Source organism: Gorilla gorilla, chromosome 4 (assembly GCF_029281585.2).
Source record: "Gorilla gorilla gorilla isolate KB3781 chromosome 4, NHGRI_mGorGor1-v2.1_pri, whole genome shotgun sequence".
In the NCBI taxonomy this organism is placed as follows: Eukaryota; Metazoa; Chordata; class Mammalia; order Primates; family Hominidae; genus Gorilla; species Gorilla gorilla.
In genome coordinates this window covers 34,951,600-34,965,755 of record NC_073228.2, presented here as the reverse complement: position 1 = coordinate 34,965,755, position 14,156 = coordinate 34,951,600, and the positions used below count along the sequence as shown (strand labels likewise).

Here is a 14,156-nt window from a genome sequence, read left to right as displayed (position 1 = left end):
GCGTGAAGCAAAGGTCCAGATGCTAAGCCCTTAGAAAGCCCTTTTGGTTTGAAGCCTGTTTATTATCATAAAGATCCCTGCTGGTTTGTCCTTGGTTTCCAAATGTCAGATGTCAACATATTGTTACTTGGTCCTTCACCCACCTGATGACTTCCTACAGATCTCAGTGTGGCCCTTCTCTTAAACGAGGTTGTGTTTTCATTCTGCTGTTTCCAGTCCACCTAAATGTTAGGGGCCATTCTTCACAGAAGGTGTTGGGGGAGAGTGGGGCCACAGTGTGGATGCTAACGTGTTCTGTTGTGGCAGGGGTGGGGAGTTCTTTGTTTCCAGATGCCCCCTCTTCTAGTCCTGGGTGTGCTTTGTTTGAACCCTGCTAGATTGACCTTTGGTATATATAATGTGAGATCTCTTTTCTTGGAGCCAGGCAGCATAAAGGACACTTACTGATGAGCACCTACTGGCATATTAGTGGCTTTTTTTTTTCTAACTGTGTCGTTTTTATTCTCTGTCAGCCCTATGAGGTTAGTACAGTGATTAGTTTGTGGGTGAAGAAACAAGATCCGAGTAGAGTAAACTGGTCCCTGGACACAGCAAGGGCTGGACTGGCTTGGACCTGGGCTGGGGCGTGCTCCCCAACTCCTCCTCTGCCCCCGCCGCCCCCCATGCTCATTGGTTGTTGCTTATTTACTGCCACTTTATCACCACATCCTCATTCAGGAAACTAAACTGGGTTTTAGAAAGATTAAAATCATTTATCCCACATATGGAGTCTGACTTAAGTGTGTTCAGCCTCGTTACAACTCTGTGAGGGAGATATTCCATATTACAGGACATCTTCATTTTATGGGAAACTGAAGTACAGGATCCTACTCTTAACTCCTTGTCTTTCCAAAGCCATATTTTATCATCAGAATTATGCAACCATCGGGTGCTTTTGAAATGCACAAGTAATGACTATGAATAAAAAAAGCTGTGCCTGAGGACTCAGGGAAACTGCTCTGAAGACTGAGCTGATTGAAAAAGACAATCCTGAAGTCACTAATTTCCCGACACCTGTCAGACCTCACTTGGAGGTCACAGACCATCTTCTGGCCCTCCAAAGGCTGTCACCCAGCAGTAGCTGGCCTCCTGATTAGAGGAGGCAGTAAGATCTGTTCAAGCACAGCCCCAGCCCCCATCCCTTCTCTGGCCTGGGCCTGGATGTGCCTTTGTGAGGTTGGGTCGATGACAGATCTGAAGGACAGTTCAGTCTTCTGTACACTCCTTCTTGCCCCTCCTTTCTGCCACTCCCCAGAAAAAGGAGCAGGAGTGATTCTCACTTTCCTGAACTGCCTTGGAGGGAGACCCACACTCAGCTGTGCCTTTAGCTGTCTCTGGGAGAAAAGGCCGCGCTGCAAATAACCTCCCTGCTTTGTCCTTTGGCTTTGGTGTGGCTCACCTGGCCAAGCATGTGCTGGTGCTATTTTTAGCAGGTGGCATCCTTTAGGAGGGCCAAGTGCATGTGGCTGCAGTGTACGGGACAGGTCCTGGTGCCAAAGCTGCTGCTGTCTCTGCTGCCACCGCCTCGTCAGGAGAGAGAGAATAAAGCCACCCTGGAAGCTGCCAAGGGGTGTGTGGAGGGGGTGGCTGCTTAAGAGGTCTCCAGGGCTGCCTTTTCTATTCTGGATCTGTGGCAGGGGCCCAGCCTGCCTCCTGGTGCAGGCAGGCATGTGACTGAGGCAGCCCGGGGAGCTGGGGAGCTGGGGAGCTAGGTGTCAGACTGCTGTCTGGGGAGTGAGGACCCCTTGTTGCCCCAGCAGGCAACTTCTCAGGAAACCACATAACCCCATTAAAAACATTATTTATTTATTTATTTATTTAGAGATGAGGTCTTGCTTTGTCACCCAGGCTAGAGTACAGTGGCTCGATCATAGCTCACTGCTGCCTTGAATTCCTGGGTTCAAGGGATCCTCCTGCCTCAGCCTCCCAAGTACCCGGGACTATAAGTGCACATCATGATGCCTGGCTAGTTAAAAAATTTTTTTTTGTAGTGATGGGGTCTCATCACCTTGCCCAGACCCATTTCAAGACTCCTAGGCTCAAGTGATCATTCCATGTTGGTCTCCCAAAGTGCTGAGATTACAGGTATGAGCCACCGTGCCTGGCCCCATAACTTCATTTTTGTGTGAAGTTGCCCAGCCTAAAGGCTGGCCACTAAATGGACACTTAAAAACTCTCTAATAGTGTGGATTGGTGGGCAGTCTGATTCCTCTGGCTTAAACCAAAATGCAAACATGAAAGGAGGCATGGCCATAGATCCCCAGTGAGAATTCTTTACTGTGATGACACAGAAGCTGAAGAGGGATGAAAAAGCAGTTTGACCAGCAAGCTTGCTGGTTCCCTAGGGCACCCTTTCTTCTCTCCTTTTCAGTTCCTTCTTCCCTCTAACTTGGAGCTGCTAACTCCAGCCCATCTAACTGTTTCTGATTAAGAAAGCTTCAAGCCTTATAAGGCCCTCTGTTGCCTATGGTTTATGTTGGCTGGAGAGCAAGGTTGTTTTTTGCAAAGTCTGATTCAAAGAAGTGGCAAGGGCTTACGTAGGCTGTGTGTGTCCGCCTCCTGGGGCCGGACTGCCTTATTGGAACAGGTTCCTTTGAGGGAGCCTGAGAGTAAGGGGGGCTTATTATCCCTTACCCTTAGTGGTGGCTCTGTAAGGCTAATGTGTGGTGTGGCCGCAGGGCTTCCTGGCAAGTGTATTCGCTGAGAACTTAAAGGTAAAAGCAAGCCCCTGTTTACCTACACAGTGTACCTGTCATGCTACCAGCCACAGAGGCATCCTGTTTCAGGAATCAAGTCTGGAAGCAGCTTCTGCTTATTAATTAAGAACTAAAGCCCCTTGGCTCTTCAGGCACATCACTTTCCCCTCTGGAGAAAGTTTGGTGGACCGTGTCCCTTGGGGTTCTTGCGAGTCCGACTGGCCTTCCGCGCGGTGATGTTGGAGAGCCCTTTCTCTGAGAGCCATGCTCTGACCTCATCTTCACCTCCCCTCTTGCTACCTCTTGAGTCAGCCAAGCCTGTTCCTGCCTTAGGACTTTGGCACATGTTCTTCCTGCCTGGAACTTTCTCCCCGCTCTCCTCCTGCCTCCCCCCAGATCTTGGCACAGTTCTCAAGTGTTCCAGTTCTGATGCCACCTCTTCCAAGAGGCATTCCCGCCTCATTCTGTCTGCAGCTTCCCCTTCCAAGTGCTCCATCCAGCCTTTCTCATTTCAACCACAGCACACAGAAAAGGACTAGGTGACCGTTCCTCAACTCTCCCAGCTGGTGCCCTGCTACACGCACAGGGATATAGGTAATTCATCACATGCAAGGGCAGCCTTAGGGCTCAGTTCTCTCAATCAGTTGAGAGAGGCTGCAGGTCTTTATATTTAAGTCGCGGAATCTTTGCAGTATCTTACCTGTAATTTGACTCTCTACCCTTCCTTCCACCTTTGCTTCCTGAGGGATCTCTTTGCCTTATGTGCCCAGCGAACTTGGCTCACAGTGCATGTTAAACTCTTTGTTAAATGACTGGCCCTGAGAGGTCCAGCCATCTGATGCTGGCTAGCCCTCAATGCCTTGCTTCCAGAAGGATCTAACCTGTCAATAAGCATGCTCTCTTTTTGATATTACTATTATGTCAGCTGGGCAGTTGGGGGTCTCTGAAGCAAAATTGGCATCAATTATTATAGGAAAATAAGGCCTTACAAGTTTGTACACAGATGAGTTGACATTAATGCAAATTTAGGATGGTTAATAAGAAACATAAAGCTGTGTGGTAATAGAGCACGCATTGCTACTTGTATGTATCTTAATAACGTGTTTTCTATCAAAACATTACTTGTAGAAAGGATTTGGCTTTTGACTGTGTACAAGTCTTGAAAGGACAGTCCTTTGCCCACTGCCCCCCACCCCCCTTGCTTTCAATTCTTCCAGCTGTCCCCACCATTGTCAGTAGTATTATTTTCTTTCTTTTTAAGGATTATTATCTGATTTGTTTTTCTGCTGTGGGAGATAGGATTTAGCTCGTTCCTATGCTTTTTTCTTCCCTCATCATCCCAGTGTAGAGATAGCCCAAGTTTTGGTCAAGTTGCTCTTCAGAATATACATTATTATAATATGAACCTTATTTATGGCTGCAAGGTTTTTAGTTTCCCATATTTCTTCTTTTCCTTCATTTTCTTCTTCTCCTCTCCTAGTTAATTTCCTTAGTTTCTTTTGCTTAATTTTCTGTCTCTCTCACCAGTTCCCTGACCACCTCACAGCCTCCACCATTGCTGTGGAATGCCTGTCATTGGGGGAAAGTGGCTCTCACTGTGGCTCCACATACCAGGTACTCGCAACAGTTCCACGTTTCTCCTGGGCGCATCCCTTTTCCCTGGCTCTGCTTCCCCTTCAGCCTTGGAATTCCCTCTCCCCTTCTCTTGTCTCGTTTCTGGATCCAGTGCCCCTCCTTTCTTGGTTGATTTCCTTGTCTTGGGGGAGCCCATCGTTCAGTAGCTTGCTGAGAAGTTGTGCATGGTTTGTGGCCCACAAGAAGCCAGCCGATCCATGCAGGGACAGGCACCTTTGAAGGCATGGATTGGGCCTTCAGTTGGGTGGCTGAAGTCAGCAGACAACTAGGCCTGTGGAGCCCTTCCGCCAGGCCAGGCCAGCAGAAGGTCTGGCTTCACTTTTTAGAGAAGTCATAAATGTGGTGATCTGGATTTGGGTACCAGGTAGTGGTGAAAATGGGTCCCCCCCGACTTTTTTTTTTTTTAAAGACAGGTCTCACTGTCCCCCAGGCTGGAGTGCAGTAATGCCATCATAGCTCACTGCAGCCTTGATTTCCTGGGCTCAAGTGATCCTCCCACCTCAGCCTGCTGAGTAGCTGGGACAAGAGGCATGTACTACTATGCCCGACTAATTCTTTTAAATTTTTTTTTGTAGAGATGAGGTCTCACCACATTGCCCAGGCTAGTCTCAAACTCCTGGGCTCAAGTAATCTTCCAGCTTCCCAAAGTGTTGGGATTACAGGTGTGAGCCATCGTGCCTGGCTGAAGATGGGTCTTGAATGAAAGTCTATATATTGAATGGGGCATCCCAACTCTCCTTGGCTCCCATAATGCTGGCATTCAGGCTTATATTCTGTCATTCCTACCCCAAGATACTAGAACATTCTAGTCTGAGGACACTGGCACCCCATTTTCTGTTCCTCCTTCACCCCTAACAGGGCACTTCCATGTCCTATGGACAAAACTTTCAGTTGGTCAGTAGCAGAGAGTGGCAGTAACAGGCCCACTGGAGAAAAGGTCATTGCTTGTTTTTTGAGACAAGGTGTCACTCTGTTGCCCAGGTTGGAGTGCAGTGGTGCGATCTCGGCTCGCTGCAACCTCTGCCTCCTGGGTTCAAGCAATTCTCCCACCTCAGCCTCTCGAGTAGTTGGGACTACAGGTGTGCGCCACTATGCCTGGGTAATTAAAAAAAAATTTTTTTTTTCGTAGATACAAGGTCTCACTATATTGCCCAGGCTGGTCTTGAGCTCCTGGCCTCAAGCATTCCTCCCGAAGTGTTGGGGATTGTAGGCGTGAGCTACCGTGGTGGCCTGTTTGGGCTTTTTTTTTTTCTTCTGCCCTCCACTACTCCCCGCCAAGACTGAAAGTGCCTCGAGGGCAGTGCCTTGCCTGATTAATTTGTGTCCCACCATGCTTTTCTCTGTGAGTGCCAGTAATCGTTTGTTGAATAGAAATTACCTTCTATGCTTTTATGTGATTTCTGGGGTGGTCGTAGTTCACTGCCATTAGGAAGATCAGGGTCTTACCTCTTTGATTTTGCCCATGTGAGGTGCTGCGAAGGGTTTTTTGCTGCACACCAACATCTTTTCTGATGTCTTTACTGGCTTTTAAGTCAGGTTGTTGTCAGATTGTCATTTCATACCTTTTGGGCAGTTTTGTGTAACGTCTTCTGTGGTCGTGGGCGGGAATTCCACGTACCCAGGAAGGCATTCCTGGCACCTGTGTTGTGACCATCTTTAGAAACCTGGCGGAATTCACTTGTAAAGCAAGATGGTCATCAAGGCCAGAGGTGAGGGGCCAGGTGAGTGTGACGTCGTCTTCAAAGTTTTAAAATCCACACCCCTACCCCCAAAATGAAGTGATTAGGAAGACCTTTGTAGGAGGTGCTGATGATTTTTCCTTCATGAAAAGAGGCATGTGACTTGGACCTGCCATGGATTTGGCCAGCAGAGCAGGAAGGAGACTGGGCAGTTCACCCTCGGGTACTAAGTTTTCCAGAGCAGGAGTTGGTTTAACTTTTAGTTGGACTGGCGGAGCTCTTAATTTGAGGCCATGTCCAGAGATGGTATTTCTGGCTTTTGGCTTGTCTTACCTAGAGCACCTGGTAGTGGATTCAGGGTTTTCATTCTGGCCGTTAGAAGGCTTTGCCAAGCAGGTACTCAGACACTACTGGGTTAAACCTCTGGCCTTCTGGCCTTCCTTCTGTGAATTGGGCTGGGAAAGTGTCCCGAGTTCCTGACAGCTGCTCTACGTGGAAGGGCAGAAGCACCCACAAAGTGTGCTGGTCTGGTGGTGCTGGCCCCCCTGGCTTCTCTGTGGGCCATCACAATGGAGGGTGGGGGACAGTCCTGGACAGGACCTCACAACCCCACTGTGAGCTAATTTGGGATCTCTAGGGTACCCACATGAAGTTATAGCTTACTGTGACTTACACAGGCCCCTGAGGATGAAGGTAACAGTCCTGTGAGCACTGAGGATGGGCTGGGACCAACACCTGAGCCATGGCTCCAGCACTCTGATTCCTGGCCCAACCATGCTGCTGAGGGTGCACAGCCCAGGCCTACCATCGCCCCCACCCTTGGTGGCATAACCGAGCACTACCCAGCAAGGTAGGTGTTGGCGGCTGCAGCATGTATGCAGCCCTCCTGTTCATTGGGGCCTTCTGGGAACACCCTTTAGAGCTGCATTGTCCAGTAGGTAGCTGCCAGCTGCAGGTGGAGAGTTCAAGTTAACCTAAAGTAGAATTCAGTGCCCTAGTCACACTGGTCACATTTCAAGTGCTCAGTAACCTCCCATGACTAAGTGGCTGCCAGTATTGGATAGCAGTCACTCTTGAGGGTCACCGAGACCTTTACCTCTTGTGACCTACTCTACTTTACCATGTTGCAACTGCTGCGACTATGGCTCCTGTGGCAAAGGTCAAACTCTTTGTCTCGCCTGACCAGCACTTCAGCTCCTAGGATTTCTTCCTGTTTTACTTTGGGACTCACTGTTCCCTCCCATGCCCAAAGATATTAGAACCTCAATTTATGTCCTGTCCCCCTCCCTACCCACCCATTGCAGCCTAAGGAAATCCTGGCCCTCTTTGAGAAAGCCTTCCTGGGCTCCCTTTGCCCACTTCTCAGCTGCTTGTGGCACAGGGGTGTGTGTGTGAGTGAGTGAGAGAGATTGATTCTTCCATCAGAATCATGTGCTTCTGGTGATCAGAATCTGCTGCTTATAGCAACTTAAACATATTTGAATGAATGAGCAAGGTGAATGACTGTGACCTGATGAGGAAATAGGTAAATGCATCTGATACAAGCCAAGAGGCGCTTTTGGAATCTTGCGGAGAACTCCGAGTTTGTGATTTTCCTCCACCAAACTCCCATGGAAGGGAGTATGCCTCTGCCTGGCCACAGTCTGCTGTCATTCTCTGAATGCAGTGGCTGAAGAGCTGGGCTTTAGGTTCTGATTCCCTGCCCTTGGAAGACCCCCTTCAAGGGGAAGAGTCCCTCAGCAGGAACTTAATGAGCTGGGCACTCTGGAGGTGGAGTGTCTTGGGCAGGCTCCTTCCTATTGGTAGAACACCTGGGGACAGCCTTTGTCAGTGTGAACACTGGAATAATGGAAGAAGTGTTCAAATTCCTGTGTAAATGTTCATTCAGAATGCAAAGTCGATGTGGCTTCACTGACCAGGCCCAAGCCCAAATTGGGCTTGTTGGGCACTTGGCTCCTAAGCTGTTGTTTTTATGGTGGACTTTCCCATCAGTTACATGCGGCTCTTTTTGCAGTAACTGCAGCCAAATTGGCTTAGTCACTGGGACCAACACTCTTTGTACCATTGCCAGGGATTTGTTTTCTTGTTTAGCAGAAGGCTGTAGCCTGCAGTTACCAGGTTTGTCAGCTGAGTTGAGAGCGAGGCCATTACTTTTCTGAGGGCTGTTCTGAGAAGCTGCAGGTACCTCCCTGGAGAAAGAAGAGATCCTTTGGAACCTGGAGTGAGCCAATGAATGCTGAGGCCTGTGGCTGTAGCACGTGCCTAACTTCAGCTCTGTGTGACCACTTGGCAACTAGCCAGTATGCATCTATTCTCAGGCAAATGGACCTGCTAAAAATAAGCAGGCAGCTATTTAATTCCAACAGATTCAAAATGACAGTGTCCTCCCCACCAACCCTAGGGCAGGGCTCTGCAGCATCCTTCTGGGAGGCTTTTCTCTGACTGCAGACAGGTCTGCCCTTAGTCCTGGGCCTGGGGGAGGAGCCAGCCTTTGATTAGCTTGTGAGTAGGAAGGCTTTGGGGACTACTGTGATACCACTTAAATGTTGAGAAGTTTAGGTTTACAAAAACAAACACCTCAGGGCAAAGAGAGCAACTCCGAAGAGTCTGGCCCAGTGCGGGCAGGAAGATGTCAGAAGAGCCTTGTAAGGCTGAAGGGGTATGTGTATGTATGAAAAGAGGTGGCACTACCTGGGCATTCAGGAAAGGCTGATGCATTTTATACCACCTCTTGTAGCCCTGTCAGACCACGTAAATTGGGCAAAATGGCATCTTACCAATTCCCAAGAAGTCTGTTTGACTGAGGTGAGAGTGGCTCAGGGGTGAGGGAGTGAGGGACTAGCTGATTTTTTTTTTGAGACGGAGTCTCACTCTGTTGCCCAGGCTGGACTGCAGTGGTGCGATCTCAGCTCACTGCAAGCTCCGCCTCCCAGGTTCATGCCATTCTCCTGCCTCAGCCTCCCAAGTAGCTGGGACTACAGGTGCCCGCCACCAAGCCCCGCTATTTTTTTTTTGTATTTTTAGTAGAGGCGGGGTTTCACTGTATTAGCCAGGATGGTCTTGATCTCCTGATCTCATGATCCGCCCGCCTTGGCCTCCCAAAGTGCTGGGATTACAGGCGTGAGCCACCGCACCTAGCCTAGCTGATTTCTTGACTAGTGGGAAGTGGGGGCTGGTAGAGGGGCATCTGTGAGGTGTCTCCTGGCAATGGGTGCCCTTAGTGAGACCCAGCCAAGGCCTGCTGATCCCAGGGTCTCTTGGCTCTGTTCTTGTTGGAGGATGGTTCACATCTCTAGGCACAATTCCCTGGTAGCAAGGAAAAAAACACATCTTCCACTCTGCTCTTTGGGGATCTGGTAATCTCTGTTCTCAAGTGCTGGTGGAGCGCTTCAAGCCAGGCAGTTTCTGTTCCTGGAAGCAATGGTGTGAGAAGGGCTTTATCTTGAGCCACTCACTGCATAGAAGCAGTGACACCTGGTTCCTGATTGCTCAGCCTTGGGTCTCTGGCTCTAGTCCAGAGTGCGGGGTGAAGGCTGGGGAGAGATGGGCACTGGGAATTTAGGTGGGACATCCTGGATTCTGTGGGTTGGGTGAAATGGGTAGCAGTATTCAGTGCCTTCTAGGAGGCCTTCCCTGGCTTGGAAATGTTGTAGAAACCATGTTTTCCAGGCAGTAATTCTTCAGTAGCTCCAGTGACTATAGGGGTGACTCTAGAGGTGGTGGTCTGAGGGCTTAGAGCCTCAGTCTCTGGGGAACAAGCTGGGCAGGGAGGGCTAGTGGTGGTGTCCCGGTAAGCTACAGAGCAGCAGGCAGAGATGGGTGTTGTGGCCTGCAGTGGTGATTCTGTGCATTCTGTCTGAGGACTGAGAACAGGGCAGGTGAAGTGCAGGAAGCCTAGTGACAGAAGGTGCTGGGGACTGGGTATGGGTGGCCCAGGGTACAGGACCAAAGCCAGGGCAGAGGTGCGTGCTTTGAGTGTTGGGTCTCTACCTCACTGTAGTATAGCCCCCTTATGGGATCTTGGGAGGCTGGGTGTGGTGGTGTGGTGTGGGACCAGCAACTAACTGCTGGAGACAGGCAGGACCCCTTGGGATCAACTTTTAGTTCTAAAGGGGTGGGGCTTCTCCCAGCCATCTTGAGAGGTGGTTTGTGTTTTGAGCAGACAGCCAATTAGAGTCTGCGGCCTTGGGCCCTTGATATGTAAAATAAGGAGAACTGGCCCCGGGTGGGGTAGCTGTTAGGATTGTTTTTCTTCCTCTCTACCCCATCCCATTTAATCTTTTTCCTGCGATCAGATAATTGCTATGGGAGTCACAGCTATAAATCTGGGTGAAATGGGATTGCCTAGTTAATAAGGAATCACAATCTAAATTTACTGACCTGGCCAGGCGCGGTGGCTCACGCCTATAATCCCAGCAGTTTTTGAGGTCAAGGTGGGTGGATCACTTGAGGTCAGGAGTTCGAGCCCAGCCTGGCCAACATGGTGTGAAACTCCATCTCTGCTAAAACACACACACACACACACACACACACACACACACACACACACACACACACACACACAAATATTAGCCAGGCATGGTGCCGTGTGCCTGTAATCCCAGCTACTTGGGAGGCTGAGGTGGGAGAATCACTTGAACCTAGGAGGCAGAGGTTGCTGTAAGCCGAGATCGTGCCCACTGCACTCCAGCTTGGGCGACAGAGCAAGACTCTGTCTTAAATAAATAAATAAGTAAACAAACAAACAAACTGACCTGGGTTTAGACTCCACTCCTCTTCCTGCTGGCATGTGCCCTGTTAGGTAGGATTTGAATCTTCTGACAGCAGGCCATGGGTACACTCCCCTATCCATTGCAGCCTTTCCTCATAGCCACTTTCCCGTCTCAAACTGTCCTTACTCTTTTTTTTTAAATTATTTTTTCCAGCCAGACCAACGTGGAGAAACCCTGTCTCTACTAAAAATACAAAATTAGCTGGGTGTGGTGGCACATGCCTGTAATGTCAGGTACTCAGGAGGCTGAGGCATAAGAATCACTTGAACCCGGGAGGCAGAGGTTGCGGTGAGCCAAGATCTTGCCATTGCACTCCAGCCTGGACAACGAGAGCAAAACTCCCGTCTCAAAAAATTAAATAGAATTATTTTTATTGGGCAGCCCCCAAACCAGAATAGGTTTAGGGAGACTTCCCTGTCTTTACTCTTTTATTTGAAAGACAATTGAACACAAAGCAAATACAAGGCAAATCTCCCATCATTACCACTTTTTTGGGTGTGGCCGGGTTATTACAGAACAGTGATTCTCTCTTTCTTCCCCCCAGGATGGGGTCTCTGTTGCAAGTGCAGTGGCACGATCTCAGCTCACTGCAACCTCTGCCTCCCTGGCTCAAGTGATCCTCCCGCCTCAGCCTCTGGAGCAGCTGGAATTATACCACCTGGCTAATGTTTTTTAGAGACAGGGTTTCACATGTTGCCCAGGCTGGTCTCAAACTCCTGGCCTCAAGCGATTTGCCGCCCCCTCCACCACCCCCAACCCCCGCCTCCCAAAGTGCTGGGATTTTGGGTATGAGCCACCACACCTGGCCTCAGAACAGTGATTCTCAAACATGACTGCACATTGTAATCACCTTGGTTTAAAAAAAAACCCTGCTGCTGGGGTCGCACTCTAAGATTCTGATTTAATAGGGCTGGTGCTGTCTTGGCCTTGGGCTTTTAAAAGCTTACCAGATGATGCTAATGTGAAGCCAAGTTGGAGAACCGTTGTGAAAGAAATTAAAAATCTCTCCTCCCAAAAGGAGGAAGTAAGACTCTTTATCTGTAGGTAAGAAATCCCAAGGAAATCTACTAAATGGTTAGAATTAGTGAGTTCAGCAAGTTTGCAGGATACAAGATCAGTGTGTAGAAACTTCCCCTCTCCTACAACTGAATGGCTTGTTGTGTGTCCTTCCAGTTTTTCCATGGGATTATGTGAACATAGACATTCCATACACATGGTGGTCTGTACCTTTTTGTTTTACGTATCCAGGTGATTTTTTCCATGTCGGCACATGAGATCAACTTCTTTTGGTAACATCGGTATGTCCGTGGATTCCGTAATCTACCTAGCAGTGATTCCCCTGAAATGTTTGTTAATCCCAATTTTGTTTCAAATGATGCCTCAGCCTGTGCAGAGGTACGTGGGTTAAAAACATTTTGAAAAAAAATTTTTTAAGGGACTAGTCTCACTGTGTTGCCCAGGCTGGTGGCAACTCCTGGACTTCAGCGATCCTCCTGTCTCTGCCTCTTTAAGTAGCTGGGATCACAGGTGCTTGGCTTTGTGGATTTTTCTTTGTTGTGGTTTTGTTTTTGTTTTTTTAATTTAAAGATGCCAAGTGTGGGATTTCAGAGTTGTAGGATGTGGTTATGAGCTTTTAAGAGCTATCATAAGGCTCTCCGGAAAGGTAGTACAGACTTCCCCTTTTCTTGGCTCATATAGCGCCTCTTCCCCACAGTTCTAGAATAGTGGGTTCCAGATTTAATGTGGAAGAGAATTTAGGTACCCATCCCTTGGCTGTATGCCTTGAGCTTTTTTTTTTTTTTTTTGAGTCTCGCTCTGTCACCCAGACTGGAGTGCAGTGGCACTATCTTGGCTCACTGCAACCTCTGCCTCCCGGGTTCAAGTGATTCTGCCGCTCAGCCTCCCGAGTAGCTGGGAGTACAGGCTCCCGCCACAATGCCCGGCTCTCTCTCTCTCCCTTTTTTTTTTTTTGTATTTTTAGTAGAAACAGGGTTTAACATGTTAACCAGGATGGTCTCAATCTCCTGACCTCGTGATCCACCCGCCTCAGCCTCTGAAAGTGCTAGGATTATAGGCGTGAGCCACCGCACCCAGCCTCCTTGAGCTATTTTAACCTTCAAGATAGTAATTCATTTGGCTGGGCCCCATGGCCTGTCATCCCAGCACTCTGGGAGGCCGGCTGGCGGATCACCTGAGGGTCTCGAGTTCCAGTCTAGCCAACATTGCGAAACCCCGTCTCTACCAAAAATACAAAAATTAGCCAAGTATGGTGGTGGGCGCCTATAGACCCAACTACTCTGGAGGCTGAGACAGGAGAATTGCATGAACCTGGAGGCAGAGGTTGTAATGAGCCGAGATCACACCACTGCACTCCAGCCTGGACGACAACGAGATAAAAGGAAAACAATCTAGCAAGGTTCTGTGTTTGAATGTGAAGCAAAACGGTAGCACTAAATTTCTTCCCTGAGGAATTGATGTAAAGCCTTAGCCCTGGCCACTGCCTAGCCCTGCATTGTGCTTCAAATGCTATCATTGTTGCTGCTTCAAATATCAGCAAGAAAGTTTATCTTTAAAGATATAGGGACTGTCAAATGGAGGTGACCTTCTCACTACCACTGCCCCCACTTCATCACTTCAGGGGCAGAACACACCCCTTAGCATTCCTTCACAAACTGTAAGGGCCTTCTCAATCCCCTAGGGATTTTGTTAAAATGCAAGTCTGAGGTGAGACTGGGATACTGCATTTGTAGCAAGGTCCTAGGCAATATTCAGGACTTCTGGTACATGGATCGCACTTTCAGAAGCAGAGTCCTAGAGTAGTGGTTCCCAGCCTTGGCTGGAAAGTAGAACCTCTCAGGGAACTTTTAAAAGTACTGATGTTCTGGTTCTGCCAGAAAACAATATAAGTCAAACCAATATGAGTTGTTAAAACAGGTGCATTTGTTATCTCTAAAAGAAAACAAACCCAAATAAGGTGTAATTCAGCTTGTCTGTTCAAGGATTTTTGGTTTTAAAAAGACATTACTTTGGCAGAGAGATTTAAAGTTTGCTGGCATAGGAAGCATTGAATGTAAGTGTTCTAGAATAAGCCCATCATATACCTTTAATGAGTGTTAACTCTGCTTTGCAAAGAACTTTCTATATCTCAGCTAATCCTTATACCAACCATCCATTAAGAGATGTGTCCCCATCTTACAGATGAGGAAAAATTTTTGAGTTTTCTATCCCCTTTACATGTCTGTTGCCTTCTTCTAGGCCGTTACTATTCCTCCTTGCTTAGATCTAACTGACTTAGGTTTCTAGGTTCCTTCTGCTCGATATACTTCACTTTTATT

At 48.5% G+C, this 14,156-nt stretch overlaps 1 protein-coding gene across 10 annotated transcripts in view; it reads left to right on the top strand.

Moving 5' to 3' along the window:
* Nucleotides 1–14,156, top strand: part of AKAP1 (A-kinase anchoring protein 1) — a 36,272-nt gene that overhangs the window by 4,781 nt on the left and 17,335 nt on the right. For 5 of the 10 annotated variants that reach the window (XM_055386800.2, XM_063706246.1, XM_055386798.2 and 2 more), the window contains one exon: nucleotides 6,727–6,899. The exons of 4 other annotated variants lie outside the window; for them this stretch is intronic. The gene's annotated coding sequence lies outside the window, so the exon portion shown is untranslated. Of the gene's footprint in view, nucleotides 1–5,623; nucleotides 6,092–6,726; nucleotides 6,900–14,156 lie in introns of those variants that run through there. One more of the 10 variants, XM_063706245.1, reaches the window with a different exon arrangement.